This window comes from Bradysia coprophila, unplaced genomic scaffold, assembly GCF_014529535.1.
Source record: "Bradysia coprophila strain Holo2 unplaced genomic scaffold, BU_Bcop_v1 contig_358, whole genome shotgun sequence".
Taxonomy (NCBI): domain Eukaryota; kingdom Metazoa; phylum Arthropoda; class Insecta; order Diptera; family Sciaridae; genus Bradysia; species Bradysia coprophila.
Genome location: NW_023503616.1, coordinates 692,291 through 714,625, shown reverse-complemented (window position 1 = coordinate 714,625; position 22,335 = coordinate 692,291). Strand labels below are relative to the sequence as shown.

At 32.5% G+C, this 22,335-nt stretch overlaps 1 protein-coding gene and 2 non-coding genes across 3 annotated transcripts in view; 2 read left to right on the top strand and 1 right to left on the bottom strand.

Annotated features, from left to right (window-relative positions):
* Positions 1 to 5,969: 5,969 nt before the first annotated feature.
* Positions 5,970 to 6,042, top strand: Trnav-aac. Its single transcript has one exon. It is a non-coding gene; the product is annotated as a tRNA-Val (tRNA).
* A 126-nt stretch (positions 6,043 to 6,168) lies between these two features.
* On the bottom strand, positions 6,169 to 6,241 carry Trnav-aac. Its single transcript has one exon. It is a non-coding gene; the product is annotated as a tRNA-Val (tRNA).
* Positions 6,242 to 8,226: 1,985 nt separating this feature from the next.
* LOC119081650 overlaps positions 8,227 to 22,335 on the top strand; it is a 57,308-nt gene continuing 43,199 nt past the window's right edge. The window contains exon 1 of the mRNA XM_037190732.1: positions 8,227 to 8,657. The gene's annotated coding sequence lies outside the window, so the exon portion shown is untranslated. The remainder of the gene's footprint in view (positions 8,658 to 22,335) is intronic.

The window sequence follows — 22,335 nt, the reverse complement described above, 5'->3', positions numbered from 1 at the left end:
TTGTGTTCCGACTTCGAACAGAAAGTTTCACTTTGCCGTTGGATTATTTGGTATTTGATTAGTCCCATTAAAGTAATAAGGCCCAGAGCGAAAGTCATTTGTGGAATGTAGTAGAATGATATGAGGATTTCTTATCCGAGCGATATAAATAGTTGAATTTAGAGCATAAGTTTTGGTGTCGGCTTTGCATAAAGTAGATTATTTGTTAATTTTTGTGCATTAACTCATTATCGTCTTGGGCACAAAAAGGTACAGTGGGACTTTGGTGAAAGAAATGAAAAAAGACATATTTTAACCCAAACATTACTTCTAACATGAACATAGAAAGTAATCGGAGGCTGTGCCTATCTATCTTGACAAAAGAAAAAGAAACTCTTTTGTCAAGATAGATAACTTGTTTTCTTTGTATGAGTTAAAACATACTACAAACAATCCTAAGCAGTACAATTATGAAAAATTACGAATTATCACATTTCCGTTTCATGTGGGATATGATATTACTAGTCCCACAGATTCTGAGAGCTGTTATATTGAATGCAAGTTTTGAATTTTTTCCCAGTCGAAATTTTTGTCGCACATGTATAACGACCAGTTTACTGGGATAAAAACCTAAAAACCATTCAATATCAAGACTGTCAAATTTGTGGATCTAGAAATTATGTAGAATCTGTTGAAAACGAAAATGTGATAATTCGTTAATTTTGTCAAGTGTAGCTCTTATCACTAAGGCCTCTAAATTTGACACTTGTTAATTCAGTGTTCATGCTAGGATCAGTGCGTTTTCTCATTTCAGAGTTGTTGTGGTTTGTAATAGATTCAGACATCAATGTTACCAGTCAATTAAGTACTTCCAATATCATAGATATTTTAGCGGAAAATTTGAATTCGCTCAGACGTACAATTGCTAAAAGTTTCTTATGTGCAGAATGAGCACCAGCTGAATATCACCAGCTGGTGTACAAACAAAAACACTTTGTATTGTATACTATTCAAAGACAACCTATACACAGTGAATTTCTACGTTAACGTCATCTACGCGCACATAACACGTATGAATGAAGTAAACACATTGTTAAGAATGTGTTTTGATTGTTTATCATACAATAAGTGTGTGTTAGCAGATCCAGCTGGTGATATTCAGCTGGTGCTCATTCTGCATATGAAAAATATTTACAGGCTGTATTAAAATTTTGCGCCAAAATATCATTGACACACAAACACTCAATTGCCTGGTAACATCGATAAAGCTCTTAAAAAACTTTAAAATGTGTTTTTTTTAGAATGATGCAACTGGAGACCTACGTGCTCTCAACAATAATGAAATACTAGATTTTAACTTGGCAAACTTGCGTGGAATCATTTACAAGTCACAACGACTACCAATCAGAAAACATGTCGAATTTCACTTTTTTCTCCCCATAAAGAGACTTCTTACTTTTCACCGTCTGTAATATTGTTTTTCTGCACATCTGCAGTGTATACCTTTAAAACATATAAGCCAGGAATAAAGTAATCCCAGTTGATACAAATGGAATAAGCTTTTCTTGTCGATGTCATACGTTGATATTTTCGATGTCATATTCATGAATTATATAGCGTGTCCTACATACGTCTATTCTACATGTACATAAATATTTCCTAAAATATCTAAAAGTCACATCACGTTGAAGCTTTTATTTGGATCAACCATCATACCCCGAACAATCAACAAATATAGTAACTTGGTGTGTATACTTATATACAACCAATATATTATCGCAGCGAAGAAAATATTTACAAAATTTTGCGAAGTTCAAACCGTTTTCCATCTCATTTTCGATATTCAATTTAATTTTCGGTAAATTCTTTACCAAATATTGTGGAAAATATTCCATTAAGTATTACTCGTAATAACATTTTATTAATAATACCGGTAGCCTGGAAAATTTGCTGACTTTTCACCACACAAAAGCCCCAAAAGCATTTTCAATTGAGACTTGAGCTCGATTTCTTGGTATGCATATCAAAAGAAGACGATATATTTAATGTGAAGAAATTTGTAGTATTACACCAAAGAGTGAGATAGGGATAGCTGTATCGAGGGGGAAGCTACGCGAGCAATTCTTGTCCCATCTATTTGCTATTGGTTACTATTGAAGCACTATTTCCTCCTATTGGCGCCAACAGCAAATAGCACCTGTCCCAGTATTTGCCCGCGTAGGTTCCCCCTCGAGCTGTATGTGTTGTATATATGTATGGCAGAATATATATTTATATTTCGCTCTGGCAATTCGGTGTGTTATATAGACGAAAGGAGTTTCAAACGTATAAATTTAAATTGAAAATAGGAGATGGTAAGCCGGAAAAAAATGGCTCTGGGTTTCAAAATGACATTATATGGTGTTTCGTCATCCTTCTGAAAGTATTTCTTAGTTGAAAAGACGAATTATCTTTTCTCTCTGTGTGTATATATGCTATTTAACATATTGAATTGATGTGCCAGAGAAGAAATGAAGAGAAATTGAAGATAATTTTCCGACATAAATTCGTTACACACCAAAACGACATATTTTCAATTCAATGAATCGACTACGATATTTTATATATACTTCATTCGTAGCGTCAGGATATAATTCTTTAATGCTTTGACCTATTGTGTGTATGTTTATAAGGGTTTTTTCAATATATTGTGTACGTTTGATCGAAAGTAATGGACTTCTATATCGAATACTTCCTATCGATGGAGATTAAAATGTCGTAAACGGATACGGAAGCCTTACAGTTTAGGAATTTAAACGAGGAAGTTGAAATTAAATGGCAATAAATCGGTTTCGTTGTGTGTAGTGTGGTCAGTCATCACAAATATATTTAAAAACACATAGAAGGGACTAGTTTTGAGCTTTTGAATTACTATAAAATAGTAACAAGTTTCACTATAGCTCTTTGAAACTAACTTACGGATTTTCAGTTAAAAGGCTTTAGTAGTATTCCGTGTCATTCAATTAGTCGATTAATTTATTGATTATTATGTACCACACATCGTGTTTTCCACGTCAATATGTTCTAAAATTTACACGATATTGTTATGTACCTTCCACAATTGCACAGTACGAAATACGTTCAATTAGAACTAATTGTTTCTCAATTGTAATTAAAAATGCCAATAATATCACGAACTGCAGATACCGTAACATTTTACATTATGTAGATTCTGTGTAGTGTGCAATTAATCAATTTGTTAGTGCTTTTAACTGTTCCATCGTGGTGTACATTTTGCAACCGCCCTCTAGCTTATTCCAGATATTAAATTCCTATAACATGGCATGTACACATTTTTTTACATCTGGGACAGGTTGCAAATCGATATTTTCCTTTTTCAGGTAAAACCATTTTTTATAACCATTTGTTAGGGAAAAAAATAACATGAGCGGTTTGTACGGCATCCAGTATTTTATATAGTCCAAAAAAAAAAACTGCACGCTTTAGCCATTCAATTGATATTTATGTATTCACCTGAACCCTGTGCGATGTCATATTTATAGATTGTGAAATAAATATGAGCGAAACATATTTCATTCCTCTTATTGGGACTGTGGATGCCTGAGTTTCCGATATTTGGGAACAATAATGGTCATATATTTCTGATACAACCCAGGTTATTCTCTTCTTTTTTTTGTTTTTTGTGATATTCTTGTGATTATATCGAAAGGTTTATATCAAATGCGAATACGTTTCGTTATAATGTGTAATACGTGAGTGGTATAGTTGCTGGATTTTATTCACTGAAATGTAAGAAATTTCTTTCATGTCTATATGTCTACAAATACACGTAAACGAAGATAATTCATCCCAAAGTTTACGCTCTAAATAGCACAGGATATAATTTATTCAACAAAAATTGTGTCACACACTTAACAACATTCACACACATACAAGTGCATATATAATAGATGTATTATATAATGTGGATATATAATGCACATTCATAAATCCTATTAAAAAGCATGCTTCATTAGGATATTTTGCGAAAAGTGTAATTCAAAACTCAAGGAAAACGCGCACTTTTTATCGTATTTTCTTTTCAATTTTATTTTATTCGATTTATTTTCACAAATAAATTATTCACAGAAAAAAAATGGGAAGTAAAGGTTACGAGTTTATTTTTATTTGGCTTGCGAATTACCGTGTACCTGATTGTTTGCGAAACATTTTCGACAAAAAAAAGCGAAAAAATTACAAAGGTAGAGTAAGAAGAGTCAGATAGAAATTGTAAATTCTTTTCGTTTCCAGAAACTTTATGAACAGCAGAGATCCTGAATAGGTTTGAATCTGATTTCATTACATAAAATATGAATGACATTACGCTCTCCAAATGTTTTCCTAAATTAACATTTCAGAAACATCGTGTGTTTTGAAACAAAATCATTAAATCTTTTACTTCATTTGTTTAAGATGTCTCCTAGTCGAAGTGTTTGATGAAAGAGCTATTCCACTTCAAAATAGTACTTCTTCGCTTACTTTTGTCGTCGACGTAGAATTGCATATTTTAAATTGATGGCCAATCTGTTACTTCGTATGTTTTACCATTAATTTTTCTATCTATTTACTCCTTCGTTCCATACAATAACAGATGAAAAGTTAAGATAGCCCGTCCTAGCAATAAATGTTTGAAATACTGTAACATTTTCTCACAAACGTCTCAATTAACAAATTACCAGGCAATACTAGGTCGCAATAGATTGGTTTTCATCAGTAGACATAATTTGTCACGTTTTAATATGAGAGTACTCGTAATCCTTTTGTTAATGCTATGCGATCGGATTCTTTTGTACTTGACCTATTTGTTCTATAAAGTCTGATTGAAAAATTATTGATCTAAAACGAAAAATGCCTTGTGTTTTGTTACAGTAGAAAAATGGTTATGTATGCAAATCATGAAAATCTACAAACGGTTAGATAACACGTGCGCTTTTCTTCACGACCCTCTATATATACGTAAAATACCTTTTCGTGAGAAATAAAAACATTTTATTTCAATAGATTTTTTCATAGATTTCATCAAAATAAATGAATTCAAACATTAATTTCCTTTCAACTCGAAAGTGGAATTTATTAGTATCCATTTTCTCTGAAAGACATCATCCTCATCTATTCAATAAATTATTTCAAATGCGAAAAAGGTACAATTCGCCGCAATACGACCGCTACGTTAATTTATTGCTATTTTTGTTGTCTCATACTCGTCGGATATTTTTTGTTGCGAAAGGTTAATAGGGCTGTGTACTGTTACGTATAAATATAGGTATGCTGTTGTATGCATAATAATTACAAAAATATGTAAATCTTCAGGGAAATGGTGAAAATAAATATTACGTTTCACATTATTTATACCAGTTTACGAAAAAAAGAAAATGGAAAATAATCTATCATTTCTACTGATTTGTTATAACCATCCCACATCTTGATCCAAGAGTTCTTTTTGTTAAAAATGCGAATTTTTTGTGTAATTTTTATTTATTTAGCGAACCTCATTCGTCAAACTCCACTGCAAACGAACGTTACTTCGACATTAATATAATTGTACCTTTAATTTTAATATTTTCTATTCGCGTGATGAGTTTACAGGACAAATTAATATAGATGATTCTGAAAAAGTTTTTAAATCTTATAAAAACCTGGAAGGTTTTTCCAGGGGTGGCAAAGTCTAATATATTGAAATTTACTAAATTGATCCACAATCTCATTCAATTGACCAGACCAGTGTTACAAAAAAACAAAACCCAAGACTTCACCACCCCTGGAAAAAGTTTCCAGGTCAAATAAGTTTTTGCTAGGCTCGATTACTATAAAACACCAACAAGATACTCACTTTATAACTCAACACTAACAGCTGCTGTTAATCGTACCTATAAAGAATTTAAATGATTAGGCACCTCTAAATGTATTGCTTTTGTAGGTTGAGTGGAAAAACAAGACAGAGGTTCAAATGTGTTTTCGTTGTGTAGTGGTTATCACATCTGCTTAACACGCAGAAGGTCCCAGGTTCGATCCCTGGCGAAAACAATTTTTTTTCGTCAGTCAGATTATTCTGGGATTATTTAGATAATCCAGTATAGTCGAAGGAATCAAATTATGGAGAATCGCTCATTTTTAATAAATTGCTCCCCAAATCTAACTGACGAAAAAAAATGTTTTCGCCAGGGATCGAACCTGGGACCTTCTGCGTGTTAAGCAGATGTGATAACCACTACACAACGAAAACACATTTGATCCTCTGCTCTGTCTTGTTTTTCCATTCAACTTCCAGAAGCAATACATTTAGAGGTACCTATAGTTATTCGAATTCTTTATAGGTATGATTATTAGCAGCTGTTGTTAGTAATTTCAATTGTTGTAATTTGCACACTGTATTGTAAGATATTCCTGTCGTAAACCATCGATATCGAAAGCATTGTTAAAAATATTGACACTGAGAGTAGATTATTGGCGGGTGTTTCTAATATAAGTGCACGTACTCTTGATATATTGATTATTCATTTGTAATAATTGATGTCGAGCACCTAATTTTACGATTAGTTGTTAGAAATTCTCATGCACGCAACTCGTTTTTGTTAATTTTGTTACTTTCTCAATAAGCCTGACTTTATTCATATATCAGAGATTCTGACCTAGAGTTAAGTTTTAAAAGAAACTAACAGGACCGGTCAGAAACGAACTGATAGGCATTTTGCCTACTAATTAGTAACCCATCTGTTTCTACAAACGTCTATCGTTCGTTTATGTTACAAAAGGTAAGTTATATGAATTGTGTCGATTTACATATTATACGAGCTGAGCGTCACAAACACTTTTGTACCCGTACGATTTTTAGCTAAGAGTATTTTACTAGTATCATGTGTGTACATAGAAATTTGAAATTGTAACCGAGTTTAAATATTCACAGATCGATTATTCAAACGCTTTTCGAGAATTTTATTAGGTATACGATTTTGGGAAGTGTCAATTAGCAATTGTAGGAAAAATGTTTAAATTTTTGGGCTTTCAGTTTACCTAGCAGAATATGGTAGAAATGGAATGGAGTTGCAAAGTTGCAAAAGGAATTGTTAAGATTAGTGTGGATGCTGGATAGTCGGGTTGTGGATAGATATAGTGGATATCTGGTACTTGATTTTCAAGGAAAGTCTCTAGGTTTCTCTGATATGCAACGATACATTTTTACTCAATTTTAAAGATTTTTTTTTAAATTTAAAAGAATTTTTTAACAAAGGATTTTCTATGTTAGGCTGCCCCTCGGTTGAAACAATTTTATCGATTTTTTCGTTTTGTAAGCAAGTTCAATTGAAAACTTTATTTTTAGTTAATTTCGTTCGCAGGTTCTTTCCAGTTGTTCATTCTTCGTTTCTTCTTAAAGTTATGGGTAAAGAAAGAGCTGGTGAATGATAATGCGTATAATCTGTTAATGTCTACTTAATTTCATGCAGAAGGTATCATTAACATTTCAATTTTCTTTAAATTTAACTACTCATGCTCGTGCCCAGCTCACAAACATTAAGTGAACGGTTTTTCTTTTTAACTCGTTCGTAATGTAACAACAAAAAATGATTCGAAATTTAAAAAGCTCGCTTCGTTTACGTTTATTGTTCAACAGCATTCCATAGCTAATCTTTTCCACAAAATAAAACTTGCATTGAAACTTGAAACACATTTTAAACGAATCGTATTGCCTGAACCTAAAAAGTAACAAATAACCCTATTTTCTTGGCTCTTATGTTCGTGTTAACAAAACGCATACATTTTATAAATACAGACAATACAGACTTTTATCCCTTCATTGAAACTTAACTCTGTTTCACCTGAGGTTTATACTTTATATGCCATTACTCATGTAACTGTGTGTTCCAAATTTATACATACACATCCATTGTAGTTGAGCAAACACGTCTGTAGACATATAATATATTCTATATATCTTGTATACCTTTGACATTTTCCACAAGAAAATATGAACCATCCGATTTTGATTCTCTTCAACGAGATCAATTTTACCTCTCTAAATTTTTCCATACAATGAACATGCGATGAACGTGTACGTGTGTATAATATTTATCATACATCACAGATAAACATTTTTTTCCCTTTTCACTTTTCCTTCTACACAACTCTCTTCGCTTCAGTAAAATCTCATTCGATTTTGTTGAGTTAGCTTTTCCGAATTTACCAGTTTCAGGTTTAGTCGTCTCTCGCCAGCTCAACCGTTCGGATATTTTGAATTTACTGAGTGTTGATTTAAGATCAACTTTTTGTAAGTGTTGGGAAAATCCATAAAAAAAGTTGTTTTGTTTGATAAAGTTTTTTTTTAGAAAAAAGGAGGAAAGTGAAAACAAGAAAAAAAAGAAGCAAAAAATATCAAAGTTATTTAATGGTTTTTTCTAATGAAATTATGAAAATTGTATGAAAAAAGTGACTTAAGCTCTTTTGATAGCTTAAATAAAAAAAAGAAGCTTTTGTTGATTGTGCTTGATGGTGTGTGTATAGGAAAACAGTTGGATTAATAAGCGGCGATGCGATAAAAAACACTTGGTTGGGATTAATCTTATATACACATAGTATTTCGCATATCCTCATCATTGTCTGGCATACAGAGCAAGTGATTCTTTGCCATATAATATTATAAGAAGGTGAATTTCAATTCGATCAGTCTTTGCATGCTCTTTTGTTTACTTAAGAAGTATTCTTTCTTTAAACATTTTTTTTTTATTCTTTAAACCTTGAATACATGATCATTGTACGGGAAAGAACACGGTTAAATATACCACTTTGTATATTTATCTTATGAAAAAAAATGTACCTCTCTATCGTTCTGCGATAATACGCATATGAAATATATTCAACAATAAGCTTCATAAAAAAGATTTTTTTTGTACGGTACCGTAGAATTTCATAATCAAAGCACATAACATTATGCAAATAAGAAAATTCAAATTTGGTTTATAGATAAAGACGTGAATGTTGGAAAAATGTTTTTTATAATACAATTTTCTTCCATTTTTTTTTATATTACCTTGTCTTGGAGTTTATCTAATTCTTGTGTATGCCGTATACCGATGTTTGTTTAGAACTCACGTTTGATTTATTTTGATAATTTTTTTTAATTAGATTTTTTTTTATGTCTGGAGTTCTAACACTCATTTCAGCAGACAAACTGCAAATCAAAATATTTTTGGCAACGGAAATTATTGTTCGATTGGTTGTATTTTCGTTCTTAACGCTAGGACCGTTTATTGGTTTACTGTAATCGAAACCGTTTCTCTTATCGTATTTCGTGTATACATTGCCTAACCTTTTGTTTCAGAATCATGAACGTGGTGATTATTACAATATACACACCCACCGATACATTGAACAATTTAGAAGCTTGAACGAAAAGTTTTTTTTTCATAATTTTTCAAGCTCTGCCGAATTTAGCCTTCAGTTATCTTACTAAATAGGATTAATGTTTCAAAAGTTTAATGGTGTCCTTAGGAAATAATGTTTATCAAGCGAACGTTCCGTTCTGAATGAATAAATGTTGAGAATACAAATTTCTAAACATTTTGCTACGTTCATTTTGAGCACATTGAAACTTGCTGCTGATTAGAATACATTGTACAGTTTTTGCTCTGTGGCCCCAGGGCTCACTCATAATTTTTGATACGCCTTTGGTACGACCTCTTCAATATCCATTATATTAAAGGGTAAATTCAATTTATAAACTGGCATATTGATTGGAATAGAATCAAATACCACGTTCAATTATTGCTTAGTAAACTTCTATTGGTGTGCAATGAATGAAAGGTGATACACTACACAGTGTTTCACACACTCACAATTTTTTAGCCAAATTAATGAAAGTCTTCTTCAGAATTCACCCAACTCTTTAACAATGCTACCAGAAGTTTTCGACTTACTTGAATAAAAAAAATTATTTAATTAAAATATAGAAACGATGTTGGCTTTCACTTTGAAATGGCAAAATATATCTCAAACAGAATGGTCAGTCAGCCCAGAGTTTGCACTAACAATGCAATAGCTAAACTTTGTCTGCGGAATATGACGATAAAGCTCATGAAATTAAGAATTATGTTCTAGTCAAATTTTCGGGTTTTGCATTTCTATGGTTGAATAAGCCTTGTTAACATTTCATTCTGAATGGAATTGAATTAGTTTGCTAGAAATATCGGACATTTTAGTTTAAATTAGTTCTTATTGTTCGTTTTTACCAATTTTTAAAATGATTGTCTATGTCTGCCCATCGGATAACCCATGCCAGATGTTCAGTTGACTAAAGTTTGCATTCATAAATAATATTCTTTCACTTTAACAGAGTTAGACTCCAGTGTCTGAATCATTTTTATAGAATAGAGGGATATTGAGCATATATAGAAAGTAGCCACACTAGCGTGATAAATCTCTGTATCAAAATAAATAGAATCAGGTATCGTTCTGTGTAACGTATTACGAAGCTTTTAACAGCTTAATTTAACGATGTTAGTGAAACTATATTCTGATAAAGCTAAATAGTTGCAAATGACGTAGAGACACCAATGTATCTCTTTAAATCAATTATATTGAGCTCATTAAGAAGGTTGATGAAAATATTCAAATTATTTTAGTCATGGAATAGGATACGCACAACATATACGTGTTCATTGAAAAATTATCTCCCAAATTAAAAGGAAAAAGGAAAAATTATCTTTGCTAACGTGATGGGAGCACCAAACACTTCAACAATAATAATGTCAAAAGCTCTGATGATCAAACCGCAAATCTTACAGAAATGAAACCTTTGAATTCATTAATGTGAATTAACGCTTGACGATTCGTTCACTTCCTTTGAAATATACTAACAATCAAATCAGTCCAAAAAAGTTTCTTTTCTATTTGACTAATATGAAGTTTGGACAAGTCAAATAAAGGTAAATTTTCTCATACCCACTTTCAGTGGGGTTTCTCGTCACGAGTTGATATTTATTTTCTACTTGTAGTCTTTATACGGCTTTTATCGCAATTAATCTAAATTTCAGATTACAAATTGTTAATGAACGTATAAAACACTTCAAACTATGTAATACTAAGCGGTGGCCTTACGATTTATTAAAAACAAAAACAAAAAACCGAACCGAATTTTATCAGAAGCAATAATATTTAATCACCAACAACGTAACTAATTCATCGTTAAGTTTTACTTTGACATTATTCATAAGCCCTAAATAATGTCTTTCGGCACGTTAACTATTTAGATTCCGTGTCAAATGATATTTATTATGCCACTGATTTGACACACGATATCGAAACCAATGGGACACATTTTTTCCCAGCTTTAATTGTTATTGTTACAAAATCGAATTTAGGCTCATTAGTCATATAGACATTTTTCATTGTTAATATTTTTTAAAGTAATTGAATGAATCATTTATTTGTGGGTGAGTTTCTTGGGTTAAGTTAAAAAAAAAAGAAAAGAAAAAGATTCGCCATTTACTTTCGGCTTTGTAATTAATATTCAACTTTTTTGAGGATCCTTTTTCCATTTTTTTTCTCTTCTACCTCTTACTTTATTGAATTAACAATCAAAGTTTGTTTTGTTAAGATACGGAAGGGTTCTGTTTCATCAAAACTTTAGTGTCAGGCATGAACAACTTTTTACACACAAAACTCTTACAGAAACTCTTTACTCTTTAATTAAAAGCCATCGCTGCTTCCGCATAATATGTACATGTATACAATAACACTAATTTATTTTCAGGTAGAATTAACTTGTCCATTATATTCCAGTTGTTTGTCTGCAATTTACGAGTGCATTTTACTGGGAAAATGCATTATGTTTGCAAAAGTTTTACAACAAAACGGAAGATTTATAAAGCTTTTCTCACTATAAACAAACATAAAACTTGAAAATATTGCGAATGTTTCGGTTTAATAAAGAGACTTGGATTTGTAGAATTGCACTCTAAAAAAGTATATTGCATCTTCCTGCTTGCTTTCATTATTATGTGGAACAATAAATTTACATTTCTCTTCTTTATATTAAAGTGCTCGACTTATAGTCAAACATCTTAATGCTTCCTGTTCACTTTTTTGTCGGATGTTGTACTAACGATCATTATGGCACAAGCTCACAAAAAGTTTGTAAAATTGTGTGTTCGGTAAATCGTTTACCCGCTTCAGTTTGAACCTTGTACCTTGTCATACAATAATCGGCTCTGTGACAATTTTATGATAAAAGCAAAATCACTCCTCATCGACTCGGATATACTTTGTCAAAAAGACTGTAACCGAATCAAGTTGCTAAAAAAATGAGTTTGCGAGTGTCACAAAGTGTTTCCAAAGTAATGAAGTACGTAGCAACATCCAATGTATACAGGTTTAATATCTACCCACACAGAAAATGTAGAAAATGAACGGAACATGTAATGGGCCATTTTTGCAGGAGCAAATTTGCTATGGAATCGTCAACTTTCGCATGGGGTAGATAGGAAAAGCGTTTATCCTCCAACTTAAGAGACTATTTTAATTACTTACTGTGTGTCCGTCTGCTATCTCTTCCATTTTTGTGAAATACTCTTAAACCACGTCCCCTTTCATCCAATTATGTGTAGATCATTTGGATTATAGCAGACATATCATCATTATAATAATCAAATCTATTACTTCTTTTGATTTAACTATTTTCAACGATTCAATACAAATCTTGTACTTCCTTTGTTTTAACATACATTTTTCTAACTAAAATTCATTGCTTATTTTAGTCGTTATTTCACAGATCTTTCGTCATCTGCAAAAGGTTTGGATATTTTTAAGATGAAGAAGAGCAGGAATGTGGTATGTGGGAAATATTCCAATACTATAGCGATGACTCGCTTATTGTTCAGCCAACAACAATAACTTTCACAATTTGAATTGGTTAAAGCTTGGTTAAAGAAAAATTACTTAGAAAAGATAGGACGACTCGCTTTATCAAAATAAATAAATTTCATTGGCTTTCATGTTGTTACACCATATTTAGTGTTACGGGAATTGTAGTATAGACTTTTCGAATGTATCAAATGTATTTAATAAAGCACACAATTCGGCAATAAGTTGTGATGGTAACTGATTCCCCAAAGCCAGTAGGAAGTCAATAGAGAAAACGATCGCTACACAGTAAATTTGGGAACGTTTCAAATGAAAATATTCGCATTAGAAATATTCGTCACGTTTCCTTTGCTTAGCGTATTTGTTTGCTATTGAGGACAAACTCTTTGTGACTCGACATTCCCTGATATGATGAATTTGCCTTTACACATCTACTTTGTATCGTTTCTCGGTGACAACATGACGATTGTGTTATTGGTGTAAGGATAAACAATTTGAGATGATTGAATTATATCAACCATATGCTATGTGTATGTGTATAACATTAGATTCTTTGAAGTAATACAAAAGCTGTCGGTGTTTGTCTAAAGACGGATGAGTGGTCGTATTGTTTCTATGAGTGTACATAGAAAATACCTATTTTATTCATATGTATTCAGAAGACTGTAGAGTTCTTTGTTTCATTAACTGTACAGATGCCAGAGACGCGGAAGAAAGAGATGTTATTAGTTAAACGAACAGTGAAGAGGATCTACGTTTTTAGCTTCTGGTACATTAATGTGTAGGTCAATATGTAGGTAACTTTTCTGTAAAGCACTATAAAACTGCAAATATGTAACGAACTACAGCCGCCATCTAATATAAATCTAACAGCTCATTCCACTTAAAATTAGGTATACCTGGCAGCTTCTACATAAAAATTTAAAATAAATGTCAGAGTTGATAGAAATGCAAATTTGAATTCTTGATTATTCGAATCTTTAATGATCTTACAAATAATATTGTAGAAAGACAGACAACCTAAGTGTAATGTGACTGTCTAGGCTTTAACCATTAAATATATTGTGGATTTCAAATATTTATAGTACACTCATTTCTGAAAGTTCAAATTGACAACCTCAAATTCTAGCAGCGTTCACAATTTCTACATTTCGAAATTGTTGAATAATTTTCCAAGCATTAAGGCTAAATATAAAAGCTGAATTCTAAACTTTATGCATTTTTCTAGGAAAGTTTATTCGCATGTTTATTATGCTTCCATTAGGTTTGATCATGTTTCATGTCGCTCCATTTTATAGCCTTATGTCATTTTATGTGGTGTACATGTCTGTTGACGATATACGATTATTGTGAAGTAAGCTTTCAGTTATCAGTAGTATTACACGTTTAGCTGCATACATGTTCTACAATTTATGGTTGAGGACTGCTCACCACGGAAAACACGTCAGTGGCTTTTATTGTTAATAAGAATCAACAACCAAATATATTGTAAAACGAAGAGAAGTTAGGTAGAATACTTACTAAAGTAAATAATCTGTGAGATGTAGCATGTAAAACGAATATGGAAATAGCGACTTACACACTTAAGGTGGCAGCTTTACCGATGGTCTTACTAATTTTACAGCTATTTTAATTCGCTTGTACAGATAACATTTTGGATCTCAACCTACATTTTACAGTCAAATTATTGGTTTTATCTACTGCACATTCTCATTAACTACAGTTAAATGAAATATAATCGATATTAAATGCATAAATGCAGCTTCACATTTTAACTGAAATACTTTGCATGTCTCCTTCCACAATTTATTGCTCATATTTTTTGCTATTCCTACCGACCTACTTTTAACTCCACAATGGCACTCAAAAGCCGTATTTTTGGCGAGTTAATGCGGAATGGATTTACCTGTACATTGGTATAAAATTCATTACCGTTGATATTAATGAGACAATTCTTCATGTAGTTAAAACATATAGTTTTATGTAGAACACTGTATAAGTGAGATAAGGAAAAAAAACGTTTTGTAAACTTTGATTGTAAGATTGCACGTTAGTAGGCGGGCGTGACGCAAGTCCTCTACTACAACATTTTCTAAAAAGAGCATATTTACATCAACTTTTTGACTTCCCCCTCCTAACTCCAATGACTACCCCAAGCTTCTATATTTAGAATCTAGGCATCCATACGAGTTCAACGAGCTATCACATGTTACTGTAAGTTAAGATTTGGCTGAGATATTCAATTTCAAAATCCTTCTTCTTCAAAATTTCGTATTTTCAGATAACAGAGATTGGCTGTGTTACTTAGTTCGTACCTATGAAAAAGGACGTTTTCTTAATTCCTAAACGTTTCTTACTATTTTCCTGAAATTTTGGTTATAGGTCGATCTCTAAAAATGAGTTATGATTGGTCAATATTGGAAAAAGTGTTTTGATGGATCTGGGATATTTTCGATATAAGTGAGGTGTTCCGATGTTGGTTCCTAAATTTTGGGATGACAGGTGATTCCTTTGGCACTTCCTAACTTCCATCGGATTTTTCGCTCGATTTGAGTCGACGCAATTTTTTCTAAAATTTTCTTTCTTAAATTTTTAGGGTCAATTTTTGGTTGATAAAACTTTTGCGTTGAGGCGCAGAATGTGTCACCCTCAGCGATATCAGTTATTTTGTAACAAGGACTTGCGTCACACTTTCACCCTTTAGGGTTTTTTGGTGGATATTATATATACTAAAGCTTCGTTTTGAGTGTGACTTGTTGAATTTCAAGTCGAAACGTGATATAAGCATTTCGGTCTTTTGAACACACTTATAACAAACCCGGATTCTTTGATTCAATATTTCACGGCATTGTTATTCGCATTCACAACGATACATTTCAATATAGTCAATGAATGGGCCACTCTCATAAAATTTTCACAATTTATTCTCTTGCTCTCTCTCTCATCTCGTGCCGGTAAAGCTTTTTCCGTTCAAGCTTGAATAACAAATGAAACATTTTCAATTTCTCTCGCTAGCTCAGTCGGTGTAAGGCTGTCTTGGAGTTAACTTTCTTCAGTAAAATTTATTAGGTCGAATGCGAATATTATATCGAATATAATCAAACATCTAAAAAGCATCGTTAAATATTTATGTTTTGTTGTGGGTGTGTGTTGGAAAATTGCCCTTAAATGAATTAATTAAACATTAACATTATAGTGAGTGTGTGCGTGTGCTAAAACAGTTAAATAATTGATTGATAAAGCGAACATCAACAATAAAATATCTAACCCTAAATGTAGAGTTCGTTGATAAATATGTAAGTTAATAAATATGAACCGTTACAACTCATTGGCGATAACACACTAATGATTTATTAGAAATTAAGGAGTGAGTTGAGTATATTATTGCTTTGATGTTACTTATTCTTATCAAATTCTATCAGTGAAATCCATTTCATTCGTCCACTTGGATAATGTCCTTTCATATATATATCCGAGTTAATCGAAGGTTCTTCACCAAATAGGAACTTTTTTATTGGGTTGGCTTTTCACACTGATTCTGTCGCACAAAAGTAATGTTGACACAGACAAATTGTGTATTGTTGAAGCTTTTCGGGGCCCCAATTCAAATATCGATTCGGAAAGTGAAAATAAATATATATAAAAAAAAGTTTTGTTTTATCATCACAATTTATATACAATTTTTTCTTTCTTTTTTGAAGAGGTATAGGGATAAGATGTGAGTTTATTGTTTCATTGGAAATATAATTTTTTTCCTCTCCAATCTTCATCACACCGTTGTTGCTAGCTTTTATCTATCTATCCATCTGACAGATACTATATAATAATAAGTGATTCGTTACAAGGCACAAAGGGTAGATAATTTCGAAGTTAAATTGTTAATTGGAAAAAAGTGTTTTTTGTCGTGTCATACTCTATTGTTTTATGTATTTCAGAATTGAGTTTGATTAAATTGTGCGTGAAAAGGAGGGTTTTCGGGTGTGTGTTTTTGCAGGAATATTTAAGGAAAAAACAAATTATTGTTTATCTGTTGAAAATGTTGATTTATTCCAATTATTATGACGCAACATTGATTATAAAAGGCTTTCCATTGAAATGTATAACTGGCAGAACAGATATCACAATAATCTCGTTAATATTTCCAGTTGACGAAAGCAAAGGGTTGAAGTGTTTTCAAGATAACAGTAAGGTAATGAATGTTTGCTTTTAATTCGGTTATACGATTCAAACAGAATGAGTTACACATAAATCAACAATATTGGTTTTAGTTTGGCTACATTTTAGCAAAACGTTTCATATAGACATGGTAATATGTCCCCCGGTTTTCACATACCACTTTTACTTATTGAGACAGTGTAGAAACACTCTTTATTCTCTATTTAAAAACACTCAACAAAACTACGAAGTTTATTGTTTGACTTTCAATTTGTTTATAAACATCACTTTGTGTTTGATAACAAAAATAACGAAAAGAGCTTTAATGTCTTCACTGCTTTCATAATTTTATGTTGGTTTTTTATTAAAAATACTTATGAACTTTATGGCGTCCATCCATTAAGACAACGTGAGTGCGTCCTGTGTGAGTGAAATTCCGACTAAAAGTTTTAAAAGTTAAGCTCTAGAGCGAGCGATTGCTCACTTTGATTACGTAAAATTTAAAATAGCGATGAACTGTGATTACTACGGTGGTCCTGAACAAGAAAGAAGTTTTATGAAAATGTACCGAAGAAATGATTTGTGTTCTGGATGAGGGACCCCTCAGGACCTCTAATCAGGTATTCTTAGTTGTTGGTGTGCTTCTTCCCCATAGACCTTTCTCACATTTTCGATTTTACCCCACTCATAAAATTGAACGGAATAAAAAACAAGGCATCAGAACAGTCGGAGCGTTTGCTGCGACTTAGCTCCGTACGACCCGTAATCCTATTTCGTCCGTAACCATAATACGTCCGTAGCCGTAATACGCCCGGAACCCTAATACGTCTACAACCCTCTAATGCGTCTGTTACCAAAATGCAAGTCAAGTTGGGCATGGTCAAATTTACTGAAAGTGTTCATTTTTAAAATTGCGCAGAGCGCAATTACGAAAGCCCGTACGAAGTACCTCTCAAATAAAACCAACAATTAACGATATTATTTTAGAAACCCAAAATTTTTTGCCAACTTTCTATTGGGTATTCAATTATCTCTCAAATGAAACAAAAAGTAGCAAAATCGGATGAGATTTACTCGATTTATGTGCAAAAAACACTTAGGGCCGAGTAGCGGCCTTAGTCCAAGGGCCCAAATTTGAAACTTTTTTCGACACGTTCTTTTCGGTATTCAATTACTTTCCATAAAAAAACTAAATTTGGCAAAATCGGATGAGATTTACTCGATTTATGTGGAAAAAACACTTAGGGCCGAGTAACGACCTTTGAGCCCTCCCAACAAGCTCGCGTTGCATCCTACACAAAAACAATGTTCAGCAACTTTGTTCTACTCGTCAATACCTTTCATTTGATATATCACAAGCAGCTATTGCGTGCGTATTTCGGTAGATATCGTCGAAAGACTGAAAAACACCTATAGGGCCCTAGCTCTGGAAGGGCCGACCCCACCATGCCCATTTTCGAACTTGACCTTACTTTTGTCGATACCAATCGGGGAAAAAAAAGAATTTTGAAAAAAGGTTGTGATTTGCTCAAGCTAGAGGGGTCACAGACGGACGGACGGACGGACATTTTTTTTATTGCGGATTCGTCATCTATGAACATAACCAAATGCTTTGCCCTTACTGTCTGCTTCCAATTCGACGTGTTACAAACGGCATATTAATCTTATAAGCCCCCAGTACTTCGTACGGGGCTAAAAAAAGGTTTTCCGATTATTAAAAGAAAGAAATATTTTCTAAAGATGATTTTCGTTTAACTCATGAAATATTTTTGAAAATTACATCGTATTGCTTCTTGTGGTTTTAGCTTTGGTGCAAAGTTCGCTGAGGATGAAAAAAAATTGGATGCTTGTTTCGAATTTTGGTTTTTATATGATTTTGTTCACATTTGTAACCAAACTTAGCTAAATTTGAAAAAAAAATCACCTTATAGTGAACTTTGCAACAAAGCAACGACCACAAGAAACCATTTTATCGATTTTCTTTTCTTATAAATAAAGACTAGTGTCTGTAGAATGTATTATAGTATTGATACGCTTTTTGTGACTAGTTAGTCAAACAAAAAAAAAAACATTGTACAGGTACAAAAACGACGTTTAAAATATTGTGAAAATCAAATTTTTCGAAAATGTTTTTTATTTTTTAAATAATCGGGCAAGCATTCCCTTTCATACTATGAGTAAGTAATTCCGATAAAACTACAAATAATGAAAATATACCAACACTATGTTCATTATGAATGGGGTAAAATCGAAAATGTGAGAAAGATCTATGGGGAAGAAGCACACCAACCCATCCCATCCAGAACACTAATCATTTTTTGGGTACATTTTCAAAAACTTCTTTATTGTTCAGGACAACCTTGGGATAAATGACTGTTAACATTAAAAAATCATGATTTGTAGCTGACTGGCGATGTCTGATCTTGTTAATCACTGGTTAATCACTGCGTAATCATGTTAATTAAAAGAAGTTAGCCACCCCTCGCTCTAGAGATCGTTTCATCATTTCCGGGATTTTAATGTACATAATTATTGCTTTATTTACGACACTGTAACTCGATGTAACTTTAATCTAAGATTGTTAAGCCGTCACATACGGCTATTCATCTGTTATCGATAACGACGACAAAACTAATGACAAGATCTATGGTCCTTTATATGGTGAAATGCATGTTACAAAAATTGAAGTATAAGATTTGAAATCAACAGATTAAAAATACTTTGTTCGATAGCAGTAATAGATTCGATACTAATCAAAGCATCTATCAGGGTAATAGAAAAAAATAAAGTAGTACTTTAGTCGAAGTATGCGAATATTTCCATACCTTTTTTTAACACATTAAAATTAATTGCGGCTTGTCAACTTTCGGCTCCCTGGACTTTACTTAAATAGTCGTGGAATAAATTTCTAAAAATCTAGAATTCAGTTTTGGATTTTTAGAAATTTATTTGGAGGCATTCCACGACTATTTAAGTAAAGTCCAGGGTGCCGAAAGTTGACAAGCCGCAATTATTTTGAATGTGTTTGTCATTGCAAATGGTATTATTGGTATCGTAATACTACTCTATTTGACGTGTAAAAATCTCTATTACCCGGCTAGGTGCTTTGCACTACTACTTTTCACATGCTTGCCGTCTGTAACAGGTTGATGAAAACGCAGTTGAAACCCAAGCTTTTTAGAAAAAAATTGTTGAATTTGCTGCTTGGTTAATTTTTTTTCCTATCAATGCAAAGGTTTAAATAATATTCGGAATGTATGATTTATAGTAAGGAATCCAGGCGGTATTTTCGGTAAATTTAGTCTACGTAAGCTCCAGTCTTTATTTCTGGTTCCAACACTTATTACCAATAAAAAGATCTCGAGCTAAATTCTCTGATTGTTTACTTCACGTTGGTTACAAGAATGACACCGGGCTGAAGCCATCGGATTATTCACTACACCGCGGTGCGTGAATACGCCTAGAATTGAAGCTCTCAGATCATTCACTACACCTCGGCTATGACAATACAATATTATATTCATTGTGTTCCTAAAAGTCAGATAGTTACGGATAATAAATTACTAGTGAACATTATGCACATTTCATTAACATAGATGTGGAGCTGCGTTAACATAAATTTACCGAAAATACCGGTTGGATTCACTAATTCAGTAGTCAGTACAATGGGCTCAGTAGAATGTTGAGTACACTATTTTTACTTGACATTGAAATGGTTCGCTGTATATCATCAACAACGTCCTTCAATAACAGACTAATTAATGCAATTATTAGAACCAATAGTAGATTACATACTTGTGCGGAAAATCATTGTTTTGAAAAGTGTGGAGTACAACTACACGAGTCAAAACAACGATTTTCCGCACATTTATGTACGTTATTTTATCTCTTAGGTGTGGCGAAAGTGAATTTTCGCAGCACATAGGAGGTAAATGTATTTACTAAGTCAATTAAATTGATAAAATTTGATTTGGTTGTTTTGGTTGTATCAGTGATTTTTCAATAGAGTTTTCTTGGTATCTACTGTCTAATTTAAAAATTTGCTGAGAATCGTTGCTGAAAGTCTCTTATCACCCTTTAACGTACAACGTCTTTACCTTACGACGTACAACATATTACCCCACATAAATTTCAACTTTTCACAATAAAATTTTCGGTTAAAGATGAAATTATTCGCCCGTAAATTGCTTGTGAAATTCAATCACTTCAAAACATCGTCTATGTTGTTTCTCGTAACAAGATCAATGTTGTGGTTTGAATATTCGGCGTAGATTGATAAGGAAATGGAATCAACCAGCCTAAACCCTAAAAAAACACACCAACTAAATCTCTAAGATAATATTTTTTCGGAAAAAATGATTGAGTCTAAAAACTCCCAAATAAACAACATTGAAATTGGGTAAATTCTTCATCGCACATACCTGTTTGGTATACTCTGCGGTATATATTCTGATTCTCTCAATTTTGTGTGTAAAATTTGTAACCAGAACGGAACAATATGTTAATAACACAGCTACATATAAAACGAGTAAAATATCTGTTTTATCTTTACGCTTTCATGTTCTACTGAACGAACAGGGTATAAGCATTTTCTCGTTTGACAAACACAAACAAAATTTGTTTAAAGTTCCAAATACAGTTCATTTACGCAACTTTAATGTACATAGAACGACGCACACATAAACAATATATTCAAATTGAATCGATTAAGCTTTCCCCTTTTCTTTTCGGGAAAATTCCCAAGCTAAATTGTGTAGTAACCGTTACATAAATGTAATACGCGCGTCTGTGATGCTACGGGATTATCGCTTACACCGTTAAAATGTATTCGCAATTTCTTTTTTTGTAGATGTTTTGTTGTCAATACAATTTAGACTCAGTCATTATTATACTATGTTCACCTGAGCTCCTTCTGCCAACATAAATTCGCAATTTAGGGTAAATACGAAATAGGGAAAATAAATTTCTTTAAGTCACATTTGATTAAAAGTGAAAAAATTTGCTCTCGCGGAAAATAACATGAAAATTCTCTCAGACGTTTTTTATCAACCGAAAGTGTATGATCGTTTTGCGATGTCTGCTATAACTTTGTCTGTTCTACAATTTTATTACAGCAAAATTTCGTACACCGGACGTAAATGAATTAACTGAACAGACCAGGAGGTAAACGTGAATGACCCACACGACACGCAAATTTGTTTTGTGATAAAAAGGAAAAACCATTAACGAAAATGTTTTACATAACACACATTGGTATGGTTCTACCTACAACATAAATAAAGAAGTTTATGATAAAAAAGTGTAATAAAA